We start from the raw sequence: 26,888 nt of genomic DNA, 5'->3' as shown, positions 1-26,888 counted from the left end.
TCTGAGGAATGCTTCCAGCACCTTGTTGAATCTATGCCACAAAGAATTGAGGCAGTTCTGAAGGCAAAAGGGGGTCCAACCCATTACTAGCGCATTGTGTACCTAATAAAGTGGCCGGTGAGTGTATATATATATATATATATATATATATATATATATATATCTGTGAGACTGCACTCCAAACTAGGATAGGATGCACTCCAAACAAAGATAGGATGAACCATCGTGTAAAGACAATGACAAAGACAAAGAGGGATACCCTCAACCTCAATAGTACATATCTTGTCATTCTAACATTAATACAAAATTCCTCCTTAAATTTATTATACATTTCGTAACTATACATTATCCATACCCAATCCCTCCCACCTCCCCTTACCCAGCAGGTAAAAAAAAATGTTTCAGACATTCAGATTTTGGAGTGCAATCTCATTTTTCTTTCTTAACATATTGGGATTTGCACCAACAAAGTTTTATTTCCTATTGCTATGGTGCTGCTGCACTTTTTTTGCGTGATATATATATATAATTAATTGGGCCACATTTATTAATGATAGAGGTGTGGCTGCATAGTGAAATTTTGCCACCATTTTTCTTCTGGCATAAACTAAAACAATAAATAGAAATTGCCATGTTACTGTAGACTAGACCGTCTTAAACCTGTAAAGATTTATTATTCATTATTGGACACTTAGATAAATCCGGTGAAATTTAAGACTGCTCATATGACTCTGCACTGCCTTTATTTACTTCTGTCACTGGTTTTTACCCCATTAAACTACTAGCACCCTCAGGTAGGGTATGAAATATCTTTTTTAGAATTCCCTCTTTCATATGAAATCTCACCGTTAACCTTTATTAAATCTTCTCCAAAGTCCTGTGAAAATAAGCAGAGAAGAGTCATATTTTTTCTGAAACAAGTCAAGTTTAGAACCTGGAGGGGGAGCATCACACCACATGTCTGTCAGTACAGTAACGTAAATGGTATCAATAAAATATCAGTTCATCCCACAAAACATGACACCTTACATAGCTCCATAGCTAAAGGCATTAAAAAGTTATTGACCTCAGATATGGCTAAATGTTTTTTTTTTCGTGAAAGGGTTAATTTTTAATGTATTAAAACATGAAAACAATACATCATTTTGTTAGTTAAGAGATTGTACTGATCCATCCAGAAGATAAAGTAGAGTAAAACTGTAAATAGCAGGTACACTTTGTCCCACAGATAATAAGTCCTCATTGGAAACAGAAAAATAATAAAGTTTTGGCTTTGGAAGATGGGAGTGAAATATTGAAATACAAAAGGAAAAAAGGGGAAGGTCTTTAAAGCGGTTAATAAATGGGCCCCACTGAGTGTAAAAAATAAAACTAAACAAAAGAATATTGAAGCCTGTTGGGTTGTTAAGGACAACACATTCACTTCATTTTTATCCATGAGAACTATTGTATTTGTGTATTTTAGATTTACAGTGTATGCTGCTAATCTCAAATACACAACGGTAGGTCTGTGAAACAATAGTATTTTACATTAGTCAACATACCACTCATGGCAATTTATCAAATATGCTTCACAATGGAACAGTCACAATTGTTGGGACAAGAAACAGGAAGAAAGAAACTTGCTGATAGTTTTCTGAGTCATTCTCAACACCTTTCCTTCATATCTTCTGTCCCTTTTAAAGTATGCCAAGATTCTATTGTACTACTTGACTTGAATAACAAATTTACTTCTAAGTGAGTGATAATAAAAATAAGTGTAGATATATTAAACTATGCACAAGCAAAGGGATCAAGATTATATAGGACTAATTACTAATGATAATACCAAAAGGTACCTCTGATTTCCCAAGGAATATTTAAAAAAAATATTTAAAGAGGTATTCCCAATTTCTAAAGGAATAGCATCTTGCTATGATTAGAATCACTTTATGATGGTGGAAGCCTGACCATGAGACCTTATTGATTCTCAAGAGAAAGTGACGCTTCCTGTACAACTGTGCATGGAACTTCTAAATGATATCTCCGGGAATGAGGACAGGGGGTGTGGCGGATCCCAGATAAAAGGGCAGTGCAAACAACAGTAAAAATCACAACTGCACCAAATGCAATACCTTTAAATAGATCAGTGCCCATGTTATTTTAACAGACCATGCAACCAATACATTAGGATGTAGAGTATATCCTAGTCAGTTTTTCATGGATCACTCATAGAATACAGTCCACAAAAACGGATGCCAGACTAATGTAACTAATGTAAAAAATGTTCACAACCGTTTTGGTAACATTTGAATGCAGGTATCCTATGAAACACACCAATTATAAATTAATGGCGTAATCTAGCAATATGATATTACTCTAGAACACTGAAATAGCCCCTGAATGCCCATTAAGCTACATATACTGACAAGAGATAACAGTATAAAATGAAAAATCAAAAAAGGTAAATGCCTTCTCTACTTTCTTTTTAAGAGGAACAGACAGGGATCAAGTTCCAGTAATTTTACCTCTACTAGATGAACATGCGTAATAACCCTAAAATAGTAAAGATATGGGAAATAGGGTTTAACGATGCATCAAAAACTTCGATACTTTCACACTCAGAACGGTTCAATACCGGGTTTCGGTACTGAATGACTTATGCCAATTTACAGACCCCTAGTAGCTGTCTGCAGAGGATTCCCCAGAGGAGAGACCATGTCATCATGGAAATATCATGAACTGTCCATATATGGTGTTTCTACACCTCCCTGGGCTTACCCTGACACAAGGAAGGTCTCTAAATTATTTAATGTTATTTAATTATACAGGCAGTCCCCTACTTAAGAACACCTGACTTACATATGACCCCTAGTTACAAACGGACCTCTGGATGTTGGCAATTTACTGTACTTTATCCTTAGGCTACTATAAACAGCTATAACAGTTATCACAGGTGTCTACAATAAAGCTTTATTGTTAATCCTGGTTCTTATGACAATCCAACATTTTTAAAATCCAATTGTCACAGAGACCCCAAAAAATTTGGCTGGGGGTTACAATGATAAAGTATACAGTTCCGAGTTACATACAAATTCAACTTAAGGACAAACCTACAGACCCTATCTTGTATGTAACCCGGGGACTGCCTGTATATATTTTGACCAGCAGGAATTTGAACTCACAAGCTCCACTATGTACCTGCCATAGGGATACGGAGCCTCTCCCTATTTTATCTCACTAGAGTTTCCACAGAGTTACACTGTGACACAAGCTCAATGCACTGGTACATAGAGATGGATATCCTCAAAGATATCTCTATATATCACTACATTATTTGTTAATGTGTTTATTTAAAACATATAATTAATACAGTTTAACTGTATTGATAAAAATATATAAGACAAAACATAAATTATACATTTTATATTAAAATTACCAGGACAACCAGGACAATACATATAATAAACTGTCAGAAAAGAACAAAAGCTCTCCTAGCAAAACGCTGGTTGATCCTTACTAATCGCCTACATTTAATTGGAAAATCATTGAAACATGATTGGGCTGAACCCCACCCCCATTGTGTTTCTAAATGGAATGTAAATGCCTACGTGACCACACTCTTAGCATTAAATTCAGATAATACTTTTTTTTTCTTTTCTTTAAAGTAGTGTATTGAGTATTGTGATACTTCTCTAGGTATTGTTTCACACTAAATATTCTGGTATCAGTGTAACCCCAATGGGAAACATTTTTTAATTAATTAGGTCAATGTGATCAATTACGGTATATGAAATTATATGAAAGGTCTTCCATTTAGCAAAAAAATACTGTGATACACCAAGTTAAATTTAATTTAAATAAGAATATTACTAGATCTTAGAAGTACTATCAAAACATTACTATCTATGGGCATTACATTTTTGATACAAAATATTCAAATGTAAATTTTTTTTTTTTAAATCACTAAAATATAAAAATAAGGCACAGATGGCATATACTCACTCCAAGTGATTCATTGAAGCTGCCTTATGCAAGCAGTTTGAAGTCTCAAAAGCTATTTCACTAGGTCAACCTTCCATGGGAAAATATAAATGTCATCCCTTTGGTGATGTGTAGGAGACATATTTTAATTTTACGCAGTAAAGTAGGTGCCAGCAATGTAAATAAGCCAAGTACAAACATGCTAAATAATACAATGCAACAATAAACAATAGATATTCATTTGAAGAAAAACCAATCTACTATAAAGACAATACCTGTAGAACTAGCTCAAGTAATGCATCCTCATGCATGCAGGTATGAAGGGATTTTCCCTCCATAGAAAATCAAAGGATATTATATCACTTTTTCATCAAAAAGGTAGAACTCCATCATAAAGGAGGTACAGTACTAGTAAAATGTGTACAATTTTAGAATTGTCCTTAAAGAAGTTGTCTGTGGGAGTTCTCTGGGATTGGTGGGAGGTAGCCAACACAGTGCTTGACAATTTTTGGCTGCTTTCATAGAACTGAATAGAGTTGCAGAAAGCAGGCTTGCATGTCTGCACCACCCATTACTTCTGGGGGGGTCTCATTCTCATGATTGGTGGGTTTTCCACAAGACCCTGACCAATTAGGAAGTTATTCTCTATTCTGTAGATTGTAAATAACTTCCTAATAATCTGTAGGTGCTATATAAATAAAGAATTATTATTAGCATTATTAAATTGGGACAACCCCTTTCACACAAATTAAGTAACATGTTCTTTACTTTTCTAGTATATATGAATTATTACCAATTGGATTGTTAGTAAAGTTTAAGTTAACTATATGATATGCAGCGCAAAAACTTCTGAAATACTGGAAAGTCTGCCATCACTTTTGGATACTGTATTTACTTAAAATGAATCGGAAATAAATCTGAATGAACCCGTTTTTTTTCTCTTTGTCATTAAAGAACAAAATACAAGCTATACTATACACTATACAACACTATTATTAAGGGTGATTAGACATCGTAATTTCACACTAAACTAACAGCACAGTTTACAAAAAGAGGATTACAATGGATTAATTTCCTTCAAGAACCTTTTTACCTTATAATACGTAAACTGAATTCCACTGCTAGCAAGTGATCCACACAGTGGCATTGTAAGAGTGTCACTATTGACTACTACTGTCTTTTATAGTAATTTTAAAAAGAAAAGAAAATTTTTCCCAAGACTAAAAATACTAGTACTATATAGTTTGAAGTATGGGTTTGCAGCCAGTGATTAAAAGAGTTTTTAAACATTGATCACTTACATAGGATAGGTGATTAATATTGTTGAGCATACCCAAACCACAATGTTTAAGTTTGCACCAAACTTTGCCTGTTAGGATCCCCTGGATCCTTCCCAGAACTTCATTAGAAGTCCAGGTTCCGCTCAAACCTATGCTGGCATAGGATGATGTTGGGCGCAATGACCCTCTCCTAAATTGAATTGATTAAAATAGTTAAAACCTGCAATCGGTGCCAGTACGGGGCTAGTTTGGGAACCCAAAAATGTTTTTAAATTTGGGTTTGAATAAACTCGTCTGAACTGCACATCACTAGTCATTACATTGACTGGTGTCCAATACTCAGTAACGTGGCTGTTGATTATACTGTATATATTGTATAGTGCTGTGCTTGGTAGAAAGCGAGGGTATTTAGTTGAACAATGTAGTCTCTTCAATTTTCTGATCACAGAATACTTCTTTAACCCCTTAAGGATTGCCATACGCCTATATATGTCCTATTTACACAAGCCCTGTGCAGAAAGGACATTTATAAACGTCTTGACAGTTTCAAACTCCTGAACTCCGTTATAACTCCTGAACCCTGGCACATAGAAACATAGGGGCAGATTTATCAAGCTGTCTAAAACTAAGAATGTTCTAAGTTGCCCATGGCAACCAATTACAGGTCCCCTTTAAAATATTCATGAGCACTGGTAAAATGAAAGCTGAGCTGTAATTGGTTGCAACTAAGAACATTCTTACTTTTAGCCAGCTTGATAAATCTGCCCCATAATTTGTATGTCACTTTAAACAGAAGAATCTCCCATTTAATATGATGTATGAATGCATAACAGAACCGATATATCCCCCCTTATAATTGTACTAAAAATATTTTAATTATTATTTATTATTTGTATTCCCGATTGTAACTTAATAGTTTGTAATGGATTGCAATTTATATCTCTGGTTCCCATGTACAATACATATATCATATTAAAGAGGAGACTCTCCTGTTTAATATGACACTAGAATGTGTTTCTACATGCAAGAATTCAGAAGATATAGGCATCTGAATTGTGCCCCCCCCCCTATATTCTGAAGGCAGAATATAGAAGAAGCTGCTGGAGTCTTTCACTTTTCAGAAATACATGCACCCTCTGCATTTGTAGCTGAACCTGGGAAAGGGAGATGGAATAATGCTGTACATATTTATAACATATGCTAGTAAAAGTTAACACTTATTTAAAAACTTTACTTGGAAAAGTGACAAGAAAATTATTATTATATTATTTTTTCACATTTGAAGTCAATTATTGGCAAATTTTATAAAGAAAAAATATGTAATTAATAAAATTATCCTATGAAGTTAAATTCTCACATGTCATGAAAAAAAAAAAATTGTCATTACCGTATTTTCCGGACTATAAGGTGCACTTAAAAGCCTTGGATTTCCTTGGAAATCCAAAGTGCGCCTTATAGTCCGGTGCGCCCTATATGAGGGCAGCGGACCCTACTTACATAGGTCCCCGCTACCGGAGACAGCAGATCTCCAGCGGGAACTGCAGACCACGCGGCACAAACAACTTCTGCCGCGTGGTCTGCAGTTCCCGCTGGAGATCTGCTGTCTCCGGTAGCGGAGACCTATGTAAGTATGCTATTCTCCACCTCCCCCTCACCTTCCCCGCTCACCTTCCCCGCGTTCCGCGTCTCTTCTCGGCGTCGCGTCCCGTCGCGTCCCGTCAAGTCTCCGCTCCGACCCCGGACCTCCGCCACGCCCCCGGACCCTGCGCCTTATAGTCCGATGCGCCTTATATATGGGATTATTACATATATAAGGCGCATCGGACTAATGCGCCTTATATTCTGGTGCGCCTAATGGCCCGGAAAATACGGTATATGTAAAGCTTTTCCAGAGATCTCATCATTTAAAGAAGCACATAACGGAATGTCAAAAATGGACGTGGACATTGAGGCACCAATGACCATAGGTCATGAAGGGGTTAAACAGAGTTTGTAGGAATGTGATGTAACTGTCCACCACCACTTACTAGCAAGAAATATCCAAAAACTGCCAATTACGGTGAATAAGCTATATTTACACAAAGATGCCTGTAGGTACAGTGAATAAGAAGCTAGTAAAGAAAATTCTCTAAAACTTTACATTCATTATAAGTTCAAATCCACTGAATGTGATGGTAATATATAAAGATATATTTATTTAGTAACATGATCTTTTATAAAAGAATTTGTCACATTGGAATACTACATCCATCAGAGTTGAGAATGACATATAAAGAAATCTTATAGCGATGCATACATAGCACATCATTGTTTGGGTACTAGAGCAATAATAGATTAAAGGGATTGTGAATGCATTGCACCATGAAATCACTTTTTCTGCATCCACACCTTGCTATTTAACAAACAGATTTACTCGCACACTGTGCTAATGCTAAGATAAGAATGTGCTGTACCAAGAAAACTTCATATTGCAACAGCCAAACAGTCCCTTTATTTGTTTTGTAGTCTGAGACTTTTATTTTATGGCCATAGGATTTTAAGTTCAGGTAATATTTACCCCTCTTAAGTAATTGTTGATTTTGCAAAATAAAGATTATATCTTGAATTGCAAAGAATCATCCATGTATATTGGGTGACTTTTACAAGTCAACATGTAGAGACAATGAATGCACAATAGTAAGTGGCTGCCTATAGCTGAGACTATGAGGAAACATTGGGGCACATTTACTAAGGGTCTGCGGACCGCATTTCCATCGGGTTTCCCGACTATTTCCGCTTTGTGTCACATCTAACAGGAGTTTTTGGCGCACGTGATCGGATTTTGGCGCCGACTTTCATGCAACACAAATCGGGGGGCGTGGCAGTCAGATTACCCGACTGGTTCGGACTAAGCGCAGGATTTAAAATTCAAATTGTGTCGGAAGTTAAACTCTGGCAGATCTGAGCGGGGAAGTGAGACATGCAGGATCTCGGGCACACGATCTTGTTGAATCGTGGCAGGGTTCATCCTCATCTGATAATGCACCTTGGAGATCGTGCAGGGATCGGGTAAGTAAATGTGCCCCATATAGTTACATCTTGGAGTCCTGTGTTATGTCAACAGCAACAAGTATAATTTTTAAAGTTTCTTTGTTCCCAAATCTGGACAGCTAAAAGAAACAAACTGTACCCAATCTGATGTCCATGGATTGAAAACCAAACTAACCAGCAAGAAAAAATACTAAACATAACTAATACAGGAGTATAGTGCTAGTGTAGTTTGCATTTTTTACAAAGTTAGGCTTGAATAAACCTCTACCGAAGTAGTAAAAAACTAAAGGCTTGTTCATAAATGGCAATTAACTATTTAAAATCTATTCACTTTCTCTGCAAAACAAAGATAATGTGAGCTATTGTTGATGTGTCTAAGTACTTTACAAACGTTAAAAAAAGCCCTGAACACGTTTTGATAAATTGATATATAGCTGTTGATTTCGATTTCTTAAGTGATATGATTTACTTATGTTGTTCAATTTTAGTAAGTAACCTGTCAAAGCAGTTTCAGATGGCTGTAGATTAAATTCATCATTTACTACTCTATTACATAGGAGATTAGGCCACACATAGCAAACATCCCTCTTAAGAACAAACACTCTTGTTGGTTCAATGGTGATATGACTTTATCTGGCTCTATGATTTCAGTTGTATGTAAATACTAGCAAAGGTCATTTGATGGAGAGACTTTTCTCCTTTAATCTTCGAGGACTGGCACTTCACATGTTATGCCATTACCATGTTATATGTTGGCTACCTAGTAATTGCGCTATTTAATCTCTGCCAAAGCTAGCACTGAAAGTACAAAAACTATTGAATTCAAATAATAGGATTACGGCCATCGCTATTTTAGAGAATAAAGGGAATCTCTGCCAGTTGCACTTTGAAAAGGAAAGGTAATCACTCACTCCAAGTGAGTCAACAAAGTAAGAAAAGTAACAACACCTCTGTTTAAGCCCCTGTAATTGAAGATAAATTCAAGGAGATTTAGCCTGCATAACAACACAGAAAACACCTCCACATTGTCGAAATTCAGTGCTAATAAAGTACAATATTACTTTTGAAATAAAGAAATTCTTTTATTGCCCTAGTGATAAATCTAAAGGAAACACACACATAAATATCTTACGAGCAGAATCCTGTGCTATATGAATGTTACTTAATGCTAGCCAATAGTTATCAAAAATGGGTTCTAAGGAGAACTTTCCTTGTAGGAGGAGAAATCTGCAGCAGCTCTGCAACAGAAATTGACGTGAGGCAGGTCTAGTCCTCTTCAATGATCTTCAAGTCCATAAATCCCGGCCTATGCACTCTTTGAACGCAGTGCTGAGGACAGAGCTCCCAAAAGTATGGTGATATATGATGTAAGGAGTCCCTTCTTACCACTGTAACTGTAAATATACTTCCAGGCAGCATACGCTTTGGGATTCACTGGCCAACCACAGTTGTGTATCTAGCATTACTCTAGAATCAATTAAGACTGTATAGGTATCAAGCTATTAAAATACAACATTGCAACCGTGGCATATAATTGTTCCTATCAATTTTCAACCTATGGAGTTGAGTTTTTTATATAGTTTTGGTCCTAGCAATGTAGGTAAGTTCTTTTTTTTTATTTTTAAGTGATATACTGTATTAGTTCCTTGCATAGCAGATGTCTTAGATATGCTTACCAGATGTACTTGGATATACAACCTTTTTAATGGTCTGTCAGAACATCCAGATTGTGAACAAATTACCTGTTTATCTGGCATTCAGACAGTCAGTCTCCCAGACTATAACCCCTTGGGTTCTACATAAAAGAATCTGCTCTAGGTGTAAACATGTCTTCTCATTGCTTCTTCAACTTCTTAGGCAATATATCCGCTCTGATTTCAGTGTACATTCATCATAGAAACCAACATTTGGCAATCTGATTCATGGAACATTTCCAAGTTAAATGTATGACCTTTGTTACATATACAGAAGAATTTTATAAAGATTTAGTTCCTTAGTCTAAAGTTGGTGCTGGTAGCAATTGTGTTGAGCACCATTTAAAGTGTAGACATTTTACTTTCTAAATAGCAATGCAATCCTGTTTGAGAATCTGATGTGTCCAAGATAGAAACTAGTCAATTATTACTAAGAAGCCACCCCCAACACCCCCACCCCCAAGGGATTTGACCATATTACCATTGTTTAACCTCCAGTTCTTCAACAAGCAACATATGGTGACAATTTTAAGAACTACTGGAAAACTTGGACCATGGTTAAATGTTTAAATATTGTTCTATTATGTGTGTATATGAAATAGTATTGTATTGTAGATATTCATGAACAAATAAATAAATATAACATGTCGTAGTAACTCTATTATACCCATTTTATAAACTAGACCTTAGTTACTTATCAAGAGCAGTCAGGTTGTAACGAACTCCACACATTTTATAGGATACCTAAAGATGAAAGATGTGGAACTCTGGAATTCAACTTTAACTACACAATAGTCTATAGCGCATCTATGAGGTATCAAACTGGATACTGCAATACATAGAGTATAATAGTCCCTTAATACCTTTCCTGTTTTCTACAGATATGCCATTAGTTAAAAAATCAGTTTTTATGTTTCTAGAAATAAGCATCTAAGTGGCAACAACTGTCAGTTCCCTATTTTTTGGCAATGGATATCAATCATTGTAAAAAGTAGTGGTATAAAGTAGTAGTATAAATGACAATGGCTGCCCACCTCTGGTCTACCCATACATTTGAATAAAGATTTTTTTCTATAAATCAATACATTGGTGGGAAACAGTAAAGATATTTTAAGCATATAAATTACTTTACAGAAAGCTGTTTTTATTAATGCAGCCATTTGTGGACTCCTTTTAAAGGAGATCTACCATCAGGAATCTACTTACTTAGTAGATCCTGACAGTAAAATCCCCAAATTCCTAATCACCTTTTATTATTTTTAAAGTCTAACCTGTATGTCTTTATATCTGATGAAAATGGCTTCAGAAATGTCTACTGCATAATATCCCAAAGTAATACTAAAAGATGCATTTTCAGAAGACGTAAGTTTTGATATTTCTACTCCTTTTCATTGTGAACCTTGTGTATAATGCTTTGTTTAAGAAACTGCATTTTTACAGTACTTAGACTGAATAACAAATGGCCAAATTGATAAAAAAAAAGATTAAAGACTATTCATTTATTTATTGTAAGACCAAGGGACTCCATGGCACTCCACACATTCTTCAGGCTGACAGACTACATTTTCACACACACTTCAAAAGATCCCATCCAGGTTGAAATACTAGCCATACTAATAACAAGGTAGGAACTCAAATGAAAATAAAAAACAAATGAACTTTTTAAGGTCTATTTACATCCCACCACTATCTAGAAAATAGTCTTTATAAGTCTGTGGGAAGGTAACTGGTTTAGAAATCTTACAGAAGCAGCACAGTTGCATTTAATTGTTACCACATTTGAACTGTATATTTCCCACTAGTCTTATGCTCGGGCCTTGGCTGTATGAAAAGTGTAGTCCCCCACCCAACTAACTGTTTGACATTTAAGGGTAAGCTGTCACCTGGAATGTCATTTTTAGCTGGCGACAGCCTGTGTGTGCCTGTAGCTCCTCATGCATCCTTCCCCTGCTCCACACCATCTCCCTCCTTCCCCTGCCTGCTCAATGCACATGGCAGGAAGTGGGGAGGGATCTGAATGAGAGTGGAGGAGAGGAGACTGACATATGTATACACAGACTACAGATGCCCCTCCCCAGGGACTCACCACATGCTGCTAGCAAGGAGCCTATTAATGTAAGTGTAAACTACTGAAATCATTCAGAATGCTGATAAAGGTATTATTTGAATCAGCATAGCATAGGCTATTGGAACCGGTTATCAGCTAAAAGTTACATTCATGGTAACCAGTTCATTTTAATGCTTACATACAGTCCCAAAACCAAGCTCCTTCAGTTGGCTTTTAGTTCTTTGGTTTAAGAACCTTTGTGGACCTTTGAATGGCTCGTATATACATGTTTTGCAAGTGTCTGGTTTGGCCCATGTTGTAATCCTCTACTGGTCTCTTAATGTCACTACAGTATTTTTTGGACTATAAGGTGCACCGGAGTATAAGGCGCACCTTTGATTTCTGAGAAAATCTAATGATTTTCTGTGCGCCTTATAGTCCGAAAAATACGGTGTATAGCTCCTTAGATTGTTAATGTACCTGAATGTAATATAACTCAATCATTAAGTTAGATATTTTACACTACTGGGTCTGTATGGTACCAATATAGAGACAAGCTTCACTCATAATACAAATATCTTCTACAAATATATATTCCACATATCTTGGCCAATACCACAGACATGAGGAAATCCTGGCAAAGTATGAAATAGAGGATTTCGCTAAAGTCATTTCAGTTTGAGTAAAGCAGATTACCAAACCTGGAATGCAATGAAACCTACACCATGTCCATAGTTATTCAAACTGAGCCAGCAACTCAGGCAGAACATTACTTCTTTGAACTGGCATGTTTTCCAGTTGAAAAATTCCTTGAAAAAAATGCAATTGCAAAGTAATTTCTTAATGTTTATTTTTTAAGATGACCAGTAATTAGCAAGTCTCACATTTAATTTCCTCATTCGTGTCTGGCAACACATGTTTTGTTACTGCGCACTCTTATTACCTGTCATCCCTGACTACTTGGCATTCTTATAGCCATGCCATATCAGGTGTTCAACTACAGTCTGGATGGTTTACATTTTGACACGACTTAACCTTTTGGGTTTACTAAAATGAACAGCCCTTTTGATTCTTCACTGTATGAATGTTAGTTGCATTGTGATGTGTATGTTCCGTGCATGCTTTTTTATAATCAATGTTTATTTTCTCAGGCAGGAGCAACTAATGTGAAACAGATGGGAGGTCAATATATTGATAGACAACTCCATGCTTAAACATTGAATTGTGGGACTTCAGTCACAGCCAACTTTATTCCACAAACTGAACTGTGTCAAAGAGCTGAACCAACTCAGGTTACAGCATTGTTAACAGTCTATACCTATTTCCATTCAGTTACTTTTGTTTGGAACAAACATTCCTTAGGATTTGAATAATTTGGCTTGGACATTTCTAGTTATGATCAATATTCTTATATCTGTCATTCCTTTCACAGCTTGTTAAGGCTTTTTCCATATTATTTAATATCACTTGATCCCTTTTATCTGCTTTTAATTGAAACATCATCCCTGTGCACTAAAGGATTTATTGTGATTAAAAAGTCATAAAACAAGCTTTCATTCGTGTCCTTGGGATCTTTCACATTTTAATTATGACATTGTAGGTCTGTCAAGAGACAAAGTTTATCAATCCAAGTAAATAGTTGCGTTGGGAGAAAAATAAAACAGAATTAAAGGTTTCACATTTTTAGAAAATAATTGATATTGTTTATTTAATGAAAAGTTATACAATTCCTCATGGCTTTCTAGATCTCTGCTTGCCACCATTCAACAGGAAGCTTCATTGTTTACTTCCTATGATGTTACACAGGTACATGATTAGTTACAATCACTGGACAGTAATCATAGCTGTGTGATATAATAAGCTGTGCACCTGTGTGACATCACATGACCATGGGCAAGTTTTTATCAACAGGAAGTAAGAAATGAAGCTTCCTGTTGAATGACAGCAAGCATATATCTAGAAAAATGTGAGGAATTGATACAGAAAATAAATGGAAATGTAATTACATAAACAATATCAATTATTTCCTAAAAAGTGGACAACCCCTTTAAACAGACAGTGTGGTTAAAGTGACAAATATATGTTTTTGAGAGAGCCTATGTTCCTTTATGTAGCTGGGGTTAAGGTTTCCAAACTGATTTAACTTGTCACAGGGATCTGCAGTTAATGAAATGAAGAGGTGCTGGAGGGTTTGCCTACATGAGCCATCTTCAGCTAACTGCATTATGTGCATGCACATTGGAGAAACTGAATGCTTTATGGGCTGAAGTAGGCTCAAGCTAGTAGACCATCAGCAATATTTCCCTTTCAGAGGCCAGAACTAGCAATTTAATAGGCTTCGAATCCTAAACATCAGTTACATGAAGGTATTATTGTGGTGCTAAAAGGTATTAGTGATCCCCAACAATGTGCCAACCACAAGTTCCTTTTTTAAATGTGATTTTATAATGTCAAAGAGATTTTTAAAATTTACCTTAAAGCAAACCTATCATTTGATTTGATGCACTATGAAGAAAACATTCCTTGAGAATTCTGTAGCTACACTGATGTAGGATCATGTCTTGTTTAATTCCCTGAGCTGAGTGGTTTTGCTGATGAAACAGATATAACATTATGATAATGAAGTTATGTCGCTTCTACTGCTGCTTCAGCGCTTCTCCTAGCAAGTGAGTTATTCTCTGCAGGAGAGGATGATGTAATCCTTGGGTTGTGCCTAAAGGCCGATTAATCAATTGCTGCACCATCCCCCAGCTGCTGTATATGAGTGAACCAGCTCAGGTTGATTAGTCATGTCTTGACTAACCATCATTTGTAATTTCAAGCTCCAGTGTGTAATGTGTTTATGTCAGCCAGCCTGAACCAGCTTTCCCAAGGTCCTGAATGTTATAATTGTTTTTTCACCAAAAGCTTCATAATGCTTCATAATGCATCAAATCAAATGGTAGGTTTCCTTTAAAAGAAAATCCTGCATGTTAACAGACTACTTCTGCAAATCACACTTCCTATGGTTCCATGTAGAAGTTGTCGTAGTCACTGTATAGGGAATAACTAATTGAAAGGAATTTATAAAACTTTCTTCCTCAGTTTTCTGGTGTAAAAATAATTGTGACTTTTTGCATTGAACAACCCATGCAACTTTTTCCATCAATGTTCTGAACTTGTCATACATATAAAAACATGTGATATAGCATAAGCAGGTCACTAATTATGGGACCACTGAATTATAAATATGACTTTATCATTAAAAATGGCTAAAACCATATTTCATCCATCTAAGATTAAATAAATTACTATAAAGTTACAGTGAATGGACCATTAATGCAAGACTGCTAAAAGATGGAGGTTCCAAATTACCGTAAATACTCGTGTATAAGCCGAGTTTTTCAGCACAAAAAATGTGGGTGGTCCGGATGCTCAGGGCGGCTTCTCTTCTGTCTTCTCCGCCATGCTCCTGTCACCACAGCTCCTCTTCTTTCTTCTGTCTGCTGTAACAGCCAGCAATGTCGCGGCCATGCACTCTGTCTGCCGTCGCACACTATGATGCAGCCGCTGATGACTCCATAGTATGTGGCCGGCTGTCTGCCGGCTGTTACAGCAGAGAGAAGACAGAAAAGGAGCTGCAGGGACGGGAGCATCGGGGAGAAGATAGAAGAGCATCAGGACTGGCTGAAGATGAGTATGTAAGTTTATTTTTTTAAGTGCTGGGCAAACTGGGGGCTGTCTGTATACTAAAGGGGGCTGGCTACTAAAGGGGGCTGGCTGGCTACTAAACGGGGCAGGCTTGTTAATAAAGAGAGCTGGCTTGTTACTAAATGGGGGCTTGGTGGCTGGCTATTGAAGGGGGATGGCTGGCTGACTACTAAACAGGGCTGGCTACTAAAGGGGGCTGGCTGCTAAAGGGGGCTGACGGGCTACTAAAGAGGGATGGCTGTATACTAAAGGGGGCAGGCTGGCTGTATACTTAAGGGGGGTGGCTGGCTACTTAAGGGGGGTGGCTGTATACTAAAGGGGACTGCCTGACTGTATACTAAAGGGGGCTAGCTGTCTATATACTGGGATGATGTGACCAATGCATTTCCCAGCCTTGGCTTATACTCAAGTCAATAAGTTTTCCCAGTTTCTGATAGTAAAATTATGCTTATACTGTCGGGTTATACTCAAGTATGTATGGTAATTAACTTTTTTTTGTAGTTTTGAGGTCTTTGAAAATTGCCTGTTCCATGCATGTAAATGGCCTGTGTAAAACCTCATTACTTCAAATATAAACAACCAAAGATTTACACACCAGGATGATAAAAAGAAGACAGCAACCAATACTATGTTTGCTGGCTGTATACTAAAAGGGGCTGGCTACTAAAGGGGGCTGGCTGGCTTGCTATTAAAGGGGGCTGGCGGTCTGGTTGGCTACTGAAGGGGGCTGGCTGGCTACTAAACGGGGCTGGCTACTAAAGGGGGATGGCTACTAAAGGGGGCTGGATGGCTACTAAAGAGGGATGGCTGTATACTAAAGGAGGCTGGCTGGCTCTATACGAAAGGGGGATGGCTGGCTACTAAAGGGGGCTGGCTGGCTGCTACAGGGGGCTGGCTGGCTACTAAATGGGGATGGCTGTATACTAAAGGGTGCTGGCTGACTGTATATTGAAAGGGGCTGGCTGACTATATACTGGGAGGCTATGATCAATGCATTTCCCACCCTCGGTTTTTACTCGAGTCAATACATTTTCCCAGTTTTTGATGGTAAAATTAGGGTCCTTGGCTTATACTCGAGTATATATGGTAGTTAACTTTTTTTGTAGTTTTGAGGTCCTTGAAAATTGCCGGTTCCATGCGTGTAAATGGCCTTTGTAAAACCTCATTACTTCAAAATTTACGCACCAGGATGATAAAAAGAAGACGGCAACCAATATTATGTTCTACAGTTCTACCCCAACTAGCAGAATTGTATATAGCACAACCATTGATTTTATATTTAGATGTGTGAACATATATGATGTAACTGCATTTGTAAAGGAAAAAGTTAAAATGATGCCTAGTGCTTTAGGCACAAAATTAAAATGTATCTATGATTCATTGTCCTTCAGTGCATAAAAATTCAATAACACACATGGATCTAAATCTATTTTTGTTTGTATCCTTGAAAAAGTTAATAAGATTTGTACCTTAAATTGGAGACCAGAAGATAAATATATATTTTTAAAACCTTATTGTGGTTCTCTTCACATGAATTATTCATCCATAGTTTGCGTATTTGTCTGTACTGCTAACTAAAAAAGTATTTCATGAATAATTGAAATTTGTACACTGTAGCCGCCAAATTATGGCTTTGATGATTCGTAAATTTATTCCCTGTAGCTATACATTCAACTTGTGCTCCATATTCTTCTCTGCTATCACCATCACTTGTTATATTTCATCAATATTTAGTAGGTTTAGTAGGTTTCTCTTTAACCATTATATCTTGAGGTAAAATACAGTGTTTATGGGGGTAATCTGGCAGTCCCCCTGATATCTGCACTGAATGAAAGGATCAGCATGTTGAATTTTCTCATAATGATCCTTTCTTCCTAGATGGATGAGGTGTTATAAGGTTTCAGGAAGTAGATTATCTTCCTTACTAAAAAGGCAAATCCAAAAAATCCCTGGGTAACAGTTTTAGTGTGGCTGTCCTGGGATGTCAGAATACAAGTATGGCCTGATGTCTAGATGGAAATCACTGCCAGGGGTGGCATCTGAGCAGCTCCCCGTGTTCTTTGACTTGGACTACTGGCTACTGAGGCCAAGATCTGTGAATGCTGGCTACTTGGGGCAGATGCTTTTTCCAGTGGCTACTGGAGGCAGGCTCTGTCTTTATTAGCTACAGGGGGCAGGCACTGTAACTACTTGGTACTGGGGGTAAGCTCTGTGACTACTAGGGCATCCCTGTGAATAAAGGCTATTGAAGGTAATCACTGTGGCTACTAGGGTCAGGCATTCCGGCTACTGGCTACTGGAAGAAAGCACTGTAACTACTGGCAACTTGTGACTACTGGCTACTGCAGGAAAGTGCTTTAATTACTGGCAACTTGGGGCAGAATTTGTGACTACAGGCTACTGGGGGCATTCTCTGTGTTTATTGGCTACACGGGGCAGGTGCTGTTTGTAATGGGGCAGGCACTGGGACTACTGACTACTGGGGGAATCACTGTGACTACTGGCTATTAGAACAGTTGCTGTGACTACTGGGGTAGACACTAGGCTATAGGATGCTAATGGCTACTGTCAAGGGTTGTGACTATTGGCTACTGTGTGGGGGCAATGTAACTATTTGTTTCTGTGTGGAGTAACTGTGACAGTTGGGTATCGATGGCAGTGCAGTTGCACTTTGACTATATTGGTGACCATGAAGGCACTGTTTTTATATGTGCTAATGTGTGGGGGTACAGTTATTATACTTGTGACTGTGAAGTTTGTGATAAGAAGATGTTAGTTGCATTGTGATGTGCATGTTCCTTGCATGCTTTTTTATAATCAATGTTTAACATTTTATTTTTTCTGACAGAATCAACTAATGTGAAACAGATGGGACATCAATATATTGATAGACAGCTCCCTGCTTATACATTGAATTATCGGACTTCTGTCACAGAAAACTTCATATTCTCCATTTTTTAACACTAGGCTTGGTTTTATGTTTATGTCCTTAGCTGGGTTCCGATGCTGCATTTACTTACTGAACTGGGTTCTGGTGCTGCATTTATTTACTGAACTGGGTTCTGATGCTGGAGTTTTTCTACTGATCTCGGTTCTAGTGCTGTATTGTTTTTGCTGATCTCAGTTTTGGTGCTGTTTTAGGTACAGAGCTTGGTTCTTGTGCTGAAAATATGTACAAATTTGGTTTTTGTACTGTATAAACTGTAAGTACTGGGCTCTGGGGCTATATATATGTATAGTACATGGTGATGTGGCAGTATTTAGGGCAGTGATGGCTAACCTATGACACGCGTGTCAGTGCTGACACACATAGCCATTTTCACTGACACACGGCTGCCTGAGAGTTAAGTTTCATCCTACATGACCAGGTGCAGTAGCCGGGAGGCTGAGAGATTGCACTGAGCTTCCAGCACTCCCATCAACCACTCCCATCATATAGTAAGTAAGGTCAGTGCACTGTATGATAGAAGACAGTCATCACGGCTTGTGTGTCAGTTTTGTGATGTACAAGCCCTGAAATAATCGCAACGCCTTGCAAATCGCCAGACATTGTGATTATTTTGCTCCTCACACCTTCTCCATGCCAAGAGGGCATGAAGGAGATGCAGACAGCGGCGCCTGCGCCCTCGCTATAACCTGTGAACTTTCATGACAGAAAGTTCACAGGTTACTAAGCATTTTCACACGTGTCTGATTGTAAGCGATCTATTACAATGTGCGATTTGCACATAGTAATAGATGATTGGGAAAATCCCCATATACTGCCATACTGTAGTATGGCAGTAGATGGTAGGATTAATCAGACAACCTAGGGTTAAAGTACCCTAGAAGTTAAATAATTATACATATTTGTTATTTAAACTATAAATATCACAAAATTATGTTTTTTTGTCAAGGTGACACACCACCCGAGTTATGCTCGGTTTTTTGGCGAATTTTGACAAACCAAGCTCAAAAGGTTGGCCATCACTGATTTAGGGTATGATCTTGGCTCAGGTGCTCTATTTAACATGGTTCTAGTGTTCTACCTTCTGAATCTATGCAGTTAACACAACATTTTTTTTATTTAAGGGTTGGTAAAGGGGCTGTATTAGTCTATACATGAGTTGATATGTTAATTAAATCATTATAAATAAAAAAACGGTAATTAAAATATTATATTAATATAAATGCATTTAAATATTGTAATGGACAGGTTGTGGGAAGGGTAGGACTTGTGGGACAAATATACATGCCCAAGCTGGTATGGAGAAGGCTCACAGGCAGTGATAAGTTAGGAACAAGTTAGAAATCACCGCATCCCAAAATGTCCAATCTATCAAAATATAATAACAGTTATTCCCGGTAATAACCCTGTAATAACCCTGTAATGGAAAACAGCGCCCAAAGACTAGTAATGAATGAGGAGGATATGTATAATCCTGATATACTGTAGTATGGCAGTACATGATAGGATCGATCAGACAACCTAGTCTTAAAGTACCCTAGGGAGTCTGAAAAATAGTAAAAATAAAAAAAGTTTTAAAATAAAATTATAATAAAAAAACATAAAAATTCAAATCACCCCCCTTTCCCTAGAACTGATATAAATATTAAAAAACTGTAAAAATCATAAACTCATTAGGTATCGCTGCATCCGAAAATGCCCAATCTATCAAAATATAAAAACAGTTTTTAACTGCGTTTAACCACGTAATGGAAAATAGCGGCCAAAAAATCCAATAAAAAGTGATCAAAAGGTCGTACAGTCCTAATATGATAGCATTGAACCGTCAACAAAAGTCACACAAAATAACACCACCCACAGCTCCATGCACCGAAGTATAAAAAAGTTATTAGCGCCAGAAAATGGCATTTTTTTTTCATACAGGTTTTAATTTTTGTAAATGTATGAAAACATTATAAAAACATTATAAAACCTATACAAATTTGGTATCCTCGTGATCGGACGGACCCAAAGAATAAAGTAGACATGTAATTTGGGGCGCTCAGTAAAAGATGCAAAATCCAAGCCCACAAGAAAGCAGCGCACATGTGGTTGTCACTGCATTTGGAATTTGTTTCCCGCTTCCCAGTACACGGCATGGAATATTTAATACCATCACTATGAAGTGCAATTTGTTACGCAGAAAACAAGCCATAACACACCTCTATACATGGAAAAATAAAAAAGTTTTAGTTTTTTGAAGGTGAGGAAAAAAAGAGCCAGGTCATTAAGGGGTTAGGGTGAAGGTGAAAACATACAATTGTCTTGCTCCTTCATCATAACCAACTTCCCTCTTCCACTGTCCATCTCTTTTCCTATTAAATCCATCATGTAAAAAAAGTATTAGAAATAAATGCATTTACCAAGAAGATCTCTGCATTAGTCTGAAGAGCACCTAGGTATTATAAACATTAGGTAGCCAACCTGCACAAAAACACTAAATCTAAATATAACTTTTCCTCACAACACTTCATTTTACAGGATTATCCATACTTTCCCCCAAACATTCTGATCCCTCCTGGGTGGTCCGGATTAAGTAGGGATATCTGATTGTCACATCTTTCAGTAAATCCTTTCTAATCTTATGGTCTTGGTGCACACTAACAAATCGTGGGCCTTTGATAGAAACACCAATGTACAAATGGACTATTAAAGTGTGGAGACGAGAGCATACAAAGTTCATCATTGCATAACTCAGTGTTTGAAATACTTCTAACTACTATGAAGAAGGTAGAGTAACTTTTTGTGAACAGTGTTTTCAATGAATAAGCTAATTTTATATTTTATGCTTCATTAGCATCTACTGAAAAACGTACATGTACCCCTATGTTATATACCATACTTTTTTATTTATAGCAGTTACCTACATCATCTTATAATAACACAGTAAGTGTTCAGTAAGAATTCACAAGTGTCACTAGTGCAATCTGGCAGCAACCATGAATCAAACCAAGTTCACACTGCACAGGTATTGTTTGAGGTCTGTTATCATGGATACACACAGATCTACACTCACCGGCCACATTATTAGGTACACCTGTCCAACTGCTCGTTAACACTTAATTTCTAATCAGCCAATCACATGGCGGCAACTCAGTACATTTAGGCATGTAGACATGGTCAAGACAATCTCCTGCAGTTCAAACCGAGCATCAGTATGGGGAAGAAAGGTGATTTGAGTGCCTTTGAACGTGGCATGGTTGTTGGTGCCAGAAGGGCTGGTCTGAGTATTTCAGAAACTGCTGATCTACTGGCATTTCCACGCACAACCATCTCTAGGGTTTACAGAGAATGGTCCGAAAAAGAAAAAACATCCAGTGAGCGGCAGTTCTGTGGGCGGAAATGCCTTGTTGATGCCAGAGGTCAGAGGAGAATGGGCAGACTGGTTTGAGCTGATAGAAAGGCAACAGTGACTCAAATCGCCACCCGTTACAACCAAGGTAGGCAGAAGAGCATCTCTGAATGCACAGTACGTCGAACTTTGAGGCAGATGGGCTACAGCAGCAGAAGACCACACCGGGTGCCACTTCTTTCAGCTAAGAACAGGAAACTGAGGCTACAATTTGCACAAGCTCATCGAAATTGGACAGTAAAAGATTGGAAAAACGATTGGTCTGATGAGTCTCGATTTCTGCTGCGACATTCGGATGGTAGGGTCAGAATTTGGCGTCAACAACATGAAAGCATGGATCCATCCTGCCTTGTATCAACGGTTCAGGCTGGTGGTGGTGGCGTCATGGTGTGGGGAATATTTTCTTGGCACTCTTTGGGCCCCATGGTACAAATTGAGCATCGTTGCAATGCCACAGCCTACCTGAGTATTGTTGCTGACCATGTCCATCCCTTTATGACCACAATGTATCCAACATCTGATGGCTACTTTCAGCAGGATAATGCGCCATGTCATAAAGCTGGAATCATCTCAGACTGGTTTCTTGAACATGACAATGAGTTCACTGTACTCAAATGGCCTCCACAGTCACCAGATCTCAATCCAATAGAGCATCTTTGGGATGTGGTGGAACGGGAGATTCGCATCATGGATGTGCAGCCGACAAATCTGCGGCAACTGTGTGATGCCATCATGTCAATATGGACCAAAATCTCTGAGGAATGCTTCCAGCACCATGTTGAATCTATGCCACGAAGAATTGAGGCAGTTCTGAAGGCAAAAGGGGGTCCAACCCGTTACTAGCATGGTGTACCTAATAAAGTGGCCGGTGAGTGTATGTAGAAGTTAAATACACAAGATTGGCGATTTTTAAGCAAGGGGACTTACATCATAATGGCATGTGTGAAATGCTCTGGAACACTTAACAAAAGACATTTAATATTATATTAATTTTTATATTAATATTATAATTCCTCATTGATTTGAAGTTTATTGCTTCAAGGGGATTCTGATCTCAGTCAGAAGAGATGAGAATAGCTGTGTCTTAACCATGCTAAGGTGGTCTGAGATAAGGAAACAGCGAAATGTTGCTGTTCTGCGCTGATTTCCTTAAAAGGTTGTTCCTATTTCAGAAAATAAATGTTATTGTTTGTATGATACAATTTTCCAGTATACTTTTTATATCAATTCCCCATGATTTCCAAGGAATTGATAAAGAAAGCATATTGGGAAATTGTATAACTTTTCATTACACAAAAATATCATTTATTCGGTGACATGGCAACACCCCATTAAGTCCCACAAAGGTGAATTGGATTTACATAACTAGTGTAGCACAATAAGCTAAGCTCATTCTGCCACACTGTTTCCGTAACTCCTATTCAAAAGTATGGGAGTTACGACAACAGTGTAGAACACTCATGGTAGCTGGCAACTGCTGGACTAAATGGGAATTCCAATTCTCATTTTGTGGCTTCAAATGTAGATGGATATTTCTTGCTTGCAATACAGGTGGTCATACACAGTATATACCACCTACAAAAACCTCTACAGCAATTAATGGAGCCCTTCCCAAAACAAAATCCAAATGTAGAATAAAAAGTCTAATGCAGACCATGTAAAATAGAACAAAAACATAAATACATTTAATTGACAAAAGTCATACTTATTCAACCTCAGACACCTTTGTACCTCTGGCACAGTATGAGACTTTGTACACCGACTTTGGGACACTTTCAATACATTTTTTTACAAATATTCACAGACAAAAGATTGCCTGTGGATTTTCAACTACTAGGCTAAAACATGGGTGACTTATTTCCAAACCTGACAGTAGTAGTCAAAAGTCTTGGAACAAACTAGACAAAGACAGTGGGCCCTAACCATATACCCACTACCCAGCTGCCTCTGCCTAATTGCCTCACAAACCCTTGTACTCAAAGTGCCAACACAAAGACAGGCAAAGAAAATGCAAACATAGAAGAGGAGCCAGCAGAGCCGCATCAAAACCAGTAGACAAATGCAGTACAAAATCACAAGATTAGAGAATAGCCAAAACAGGAGCCAAAAGTCAGAATACCAGGGATTAGAGATCAGAATCAGAAGAGCTTACTAATATACCTCTCTAGCAGGCACCATTACTAGGATGATATCAGAGTCTCTGCCCCAAACAGTAAATGGGTCAGGATCTTGATATCCGCACCAAACAGAGGAGCAAGAAAGTGATGTAAGTAGAGAGAGTCAATAACAGCAGGTTAACTATTAATGTACCAGATGTTACATATTGTCTTCATATTTACATATCTGATAAATAAAAAACTCAGTTATTGGACCTCATGCCTTGGATTATTGATTTACTGTAGTTAACAGAGCAAACTAAAAACTAAAAAATGTCAATGTAGCCTGTAATACACCTATTGCAGTGCAGCCTAAATCTTAGAGAGGGTCCCCACTGCATGCTAAAATATCAAGGGATAGGGACTGAGACCACTCCAGATAGTGAGAACCATGTAGGACCTTTTAATTATCACCCTAAAAATGCACAGATGGATCTGCATTATTTGCTTTATGCATTATGTTTTATCACTAAATTATGGGATCCTAAGCTGCTGCCTTACAATTATTAGTGAAGTCATTATTTATGGGCCCTGAACTTCTGTGGCCACTTTTTATCGGTGGGGGATATCTACAGAGGATAAGTACTGTAGGTCTGTGGCTTTAGCGTTATTTTTTGAAGCAGGTATTCAACAAACCATTTCCCACCGGGTCTATTCCCTACTGGAATGGAAGTAATATGGACAGTAAGATAATTGGCAGTAGCAGAAGTGTGCACGGATACAATATAATGTATTTATGTTCTTCATCTCATTTGTATAATCTTGTGTGTGTAGCTAAACCTTGCCTTCTAACTACTGCAGCCTCATGGTAATTATTAACATATAGGGAAGACCTTATAATGCCCTAAATAAGGCCATAAATGTTTAAAAGACCACCAACAATTCTACAACTGCGTTCTGAGAGTGTGTAATATACATCAGTCCTACTGTATTCACATTCTGTTCACTTCTTCTGTATGTTTTTTGGAAGAAACTAAATCAGACACTGGCAGAACAAAGGATACAAATTCCCTTTTAAAAAATCCCTATTTTTCATTCAAAGATCATTTATGAATGTATAAACCATAACATTTATAAAATATAATATATATAGTATATAGGTACAAACTCTGATCTGATGTACAGAACAAGGATACAAATTTACATCAGATCAGAGTCTGCAGTTATTATATGTTATATATGGTATGGATTATACATTCATTAATGATCTTTGAATGAAAAATAGGGATTTAAAAAAAAAGGAATCTATGATTGTATAATCCATAACATATATAACATATACTATATATATATAGAATATAGGTACAGACTCTGATCTGATGTATGCAACTATACAACATATATACTTATTTTACACACATCTTTATACATATATTTCTACAAGGTGCACATAGTTAGCTTTTCTCTGTATATCACATCAGGTATAGCAGTGCCCAGTAGTGGCATGATATTGGGTACATTCCTGGAACAGGATGGCACATCCTGGTAGTGCAGTGAAGTGAGGCAGCAATACATCCAATGTGTAGAAGGATCTGTCCAGGTGATTCCTATCCACAAGTCATTTACTGTACAAAGTTTCCAGTGGTAGAAAGCAGATCTATGCCCCCAGTGTGGTCTGTGTAATCAGGACATCCCAGCACCAAGGGTGACCCCCCAGCAGCCTGGCACAAGCCCGGCTCTCTGCCTGTGATACCTCAATGTGACTGAAGGGGACATGCAGGCAGCAAGTTTGTGCTGAGCGATGCATCGATATACAGTGCAGTGTGGTGCCCCCAGCTGTGCCCGCACCTACCTCAGCATGTGCTGCTGTCCTCCGGGGTATAAGAGCAGGAGCAGGGCACTTGTACTGCCGGCGTCTGCAGTGCTCTCCTTCTCCTCACTGCCAGAGCCTCTGCAGCGCCCACTAGTGATAGACCTGGCACTCACACTCCCCACTCACTGCTGCCTCACTTGTCAGCTGGGATCCAACCATTCACTGTCTGTCTGTATGTCTATCTATCTATCTATCTATCTATCTATCTCTCTATCATCTATCTATGTATTTCCTATCTATCTCTCTATGTATCTACCATCTATGTATCTATCTTTCTCTCTATCTCTTGATGTATATATCTATATATGTATTTCCTATCTATCTATCTCATATCTCTATCTATCTATCTATCTATCTATCTCTCTATGTATATATCTATGTATTTTCTATCTATCTATCTACTATCTATCTATCTCTTGATGTATATATCTATGTATGTATTTCCTATCTATCTCATATCTATCTCATATCTATGTCTATCTATCTATCTATCTATCTATCTATCTATCTATCTCATATCTATGTCTATCTATCTATCTATCTCATATCTATGTCTATCTATCTATCTATCTATCTATCTATCTATCTCATATCTATGTCTATCTATCTATCTATCTATCTATCTCTCTTTCTATGTAGAGCTTGAGAAAGGCTCACACCGAGCCGAAACGTTGCTGCTGTTTTGGGATATGCAATAAAGAGGACATTTTTTCACCTTTACCCTGGAGTGCTGCCTTTTTTCTACACAGATATCTTTGTGGACCTGACGCCCAGCCCCTGTATGTGCTGCTTTGGACTTTCTTCAAGTATCTCTCTATCTTTCTCTCTATGTATATATATATCTATGTATTTCCTATATATATATCTATCTATCTTT

The 26,888-nt window shown here is 37.7% G+C and overlaps 1 protein-coding gene across 4 annotated transcripts in view; it reads right to left on the bottom strand.

Moving 5' to 3' along the window:
• Positions 1-26,096, bottom strand: part of BMPR1B (bone morphogenetic protein receptor type 1B) — a 264,614-nt gene extending 238,518 nt beyond the window's left edge. For 2 of the 4 annotated variants that reach the window (XM_072117903.1, XM_072117917.1), the window contains exon 1: positions 25,991-26,095. The gene's annotated coding sequence lies outside the window, so the exon portion shown is untranslated. Of the gene's footprint in view, positions 1-25,990 lie in introns of all 4 variants that reach the window. The other 2 variants (XM_072117926.1, XM_072117912.1) reach the window with 2 other exon arrangements.
• Between the last annotated feature and the right edge of the window lie 792 nt (positions 26,097-26,888).

This window comes from Engystomops pustulosus, chromosome 1 (genome assembly GCF_040894005.1).
Source record: "Engystomops pustulosus chromosome 1, aEngPut4.maternal, whole genome shotgun sequence".
NCBI classification, from domain to species: domain Eukaryota; kingdom Metazoa; phylum Chordata; class Amphibia; order Anura; family Leptodactylidae; genus Engystomops; species Engystomops pustulosus.
Note: the sequence above shows the minus strand (reverse complement) of the source record. Positions and strands in the feature narration are given on the sequence as shown.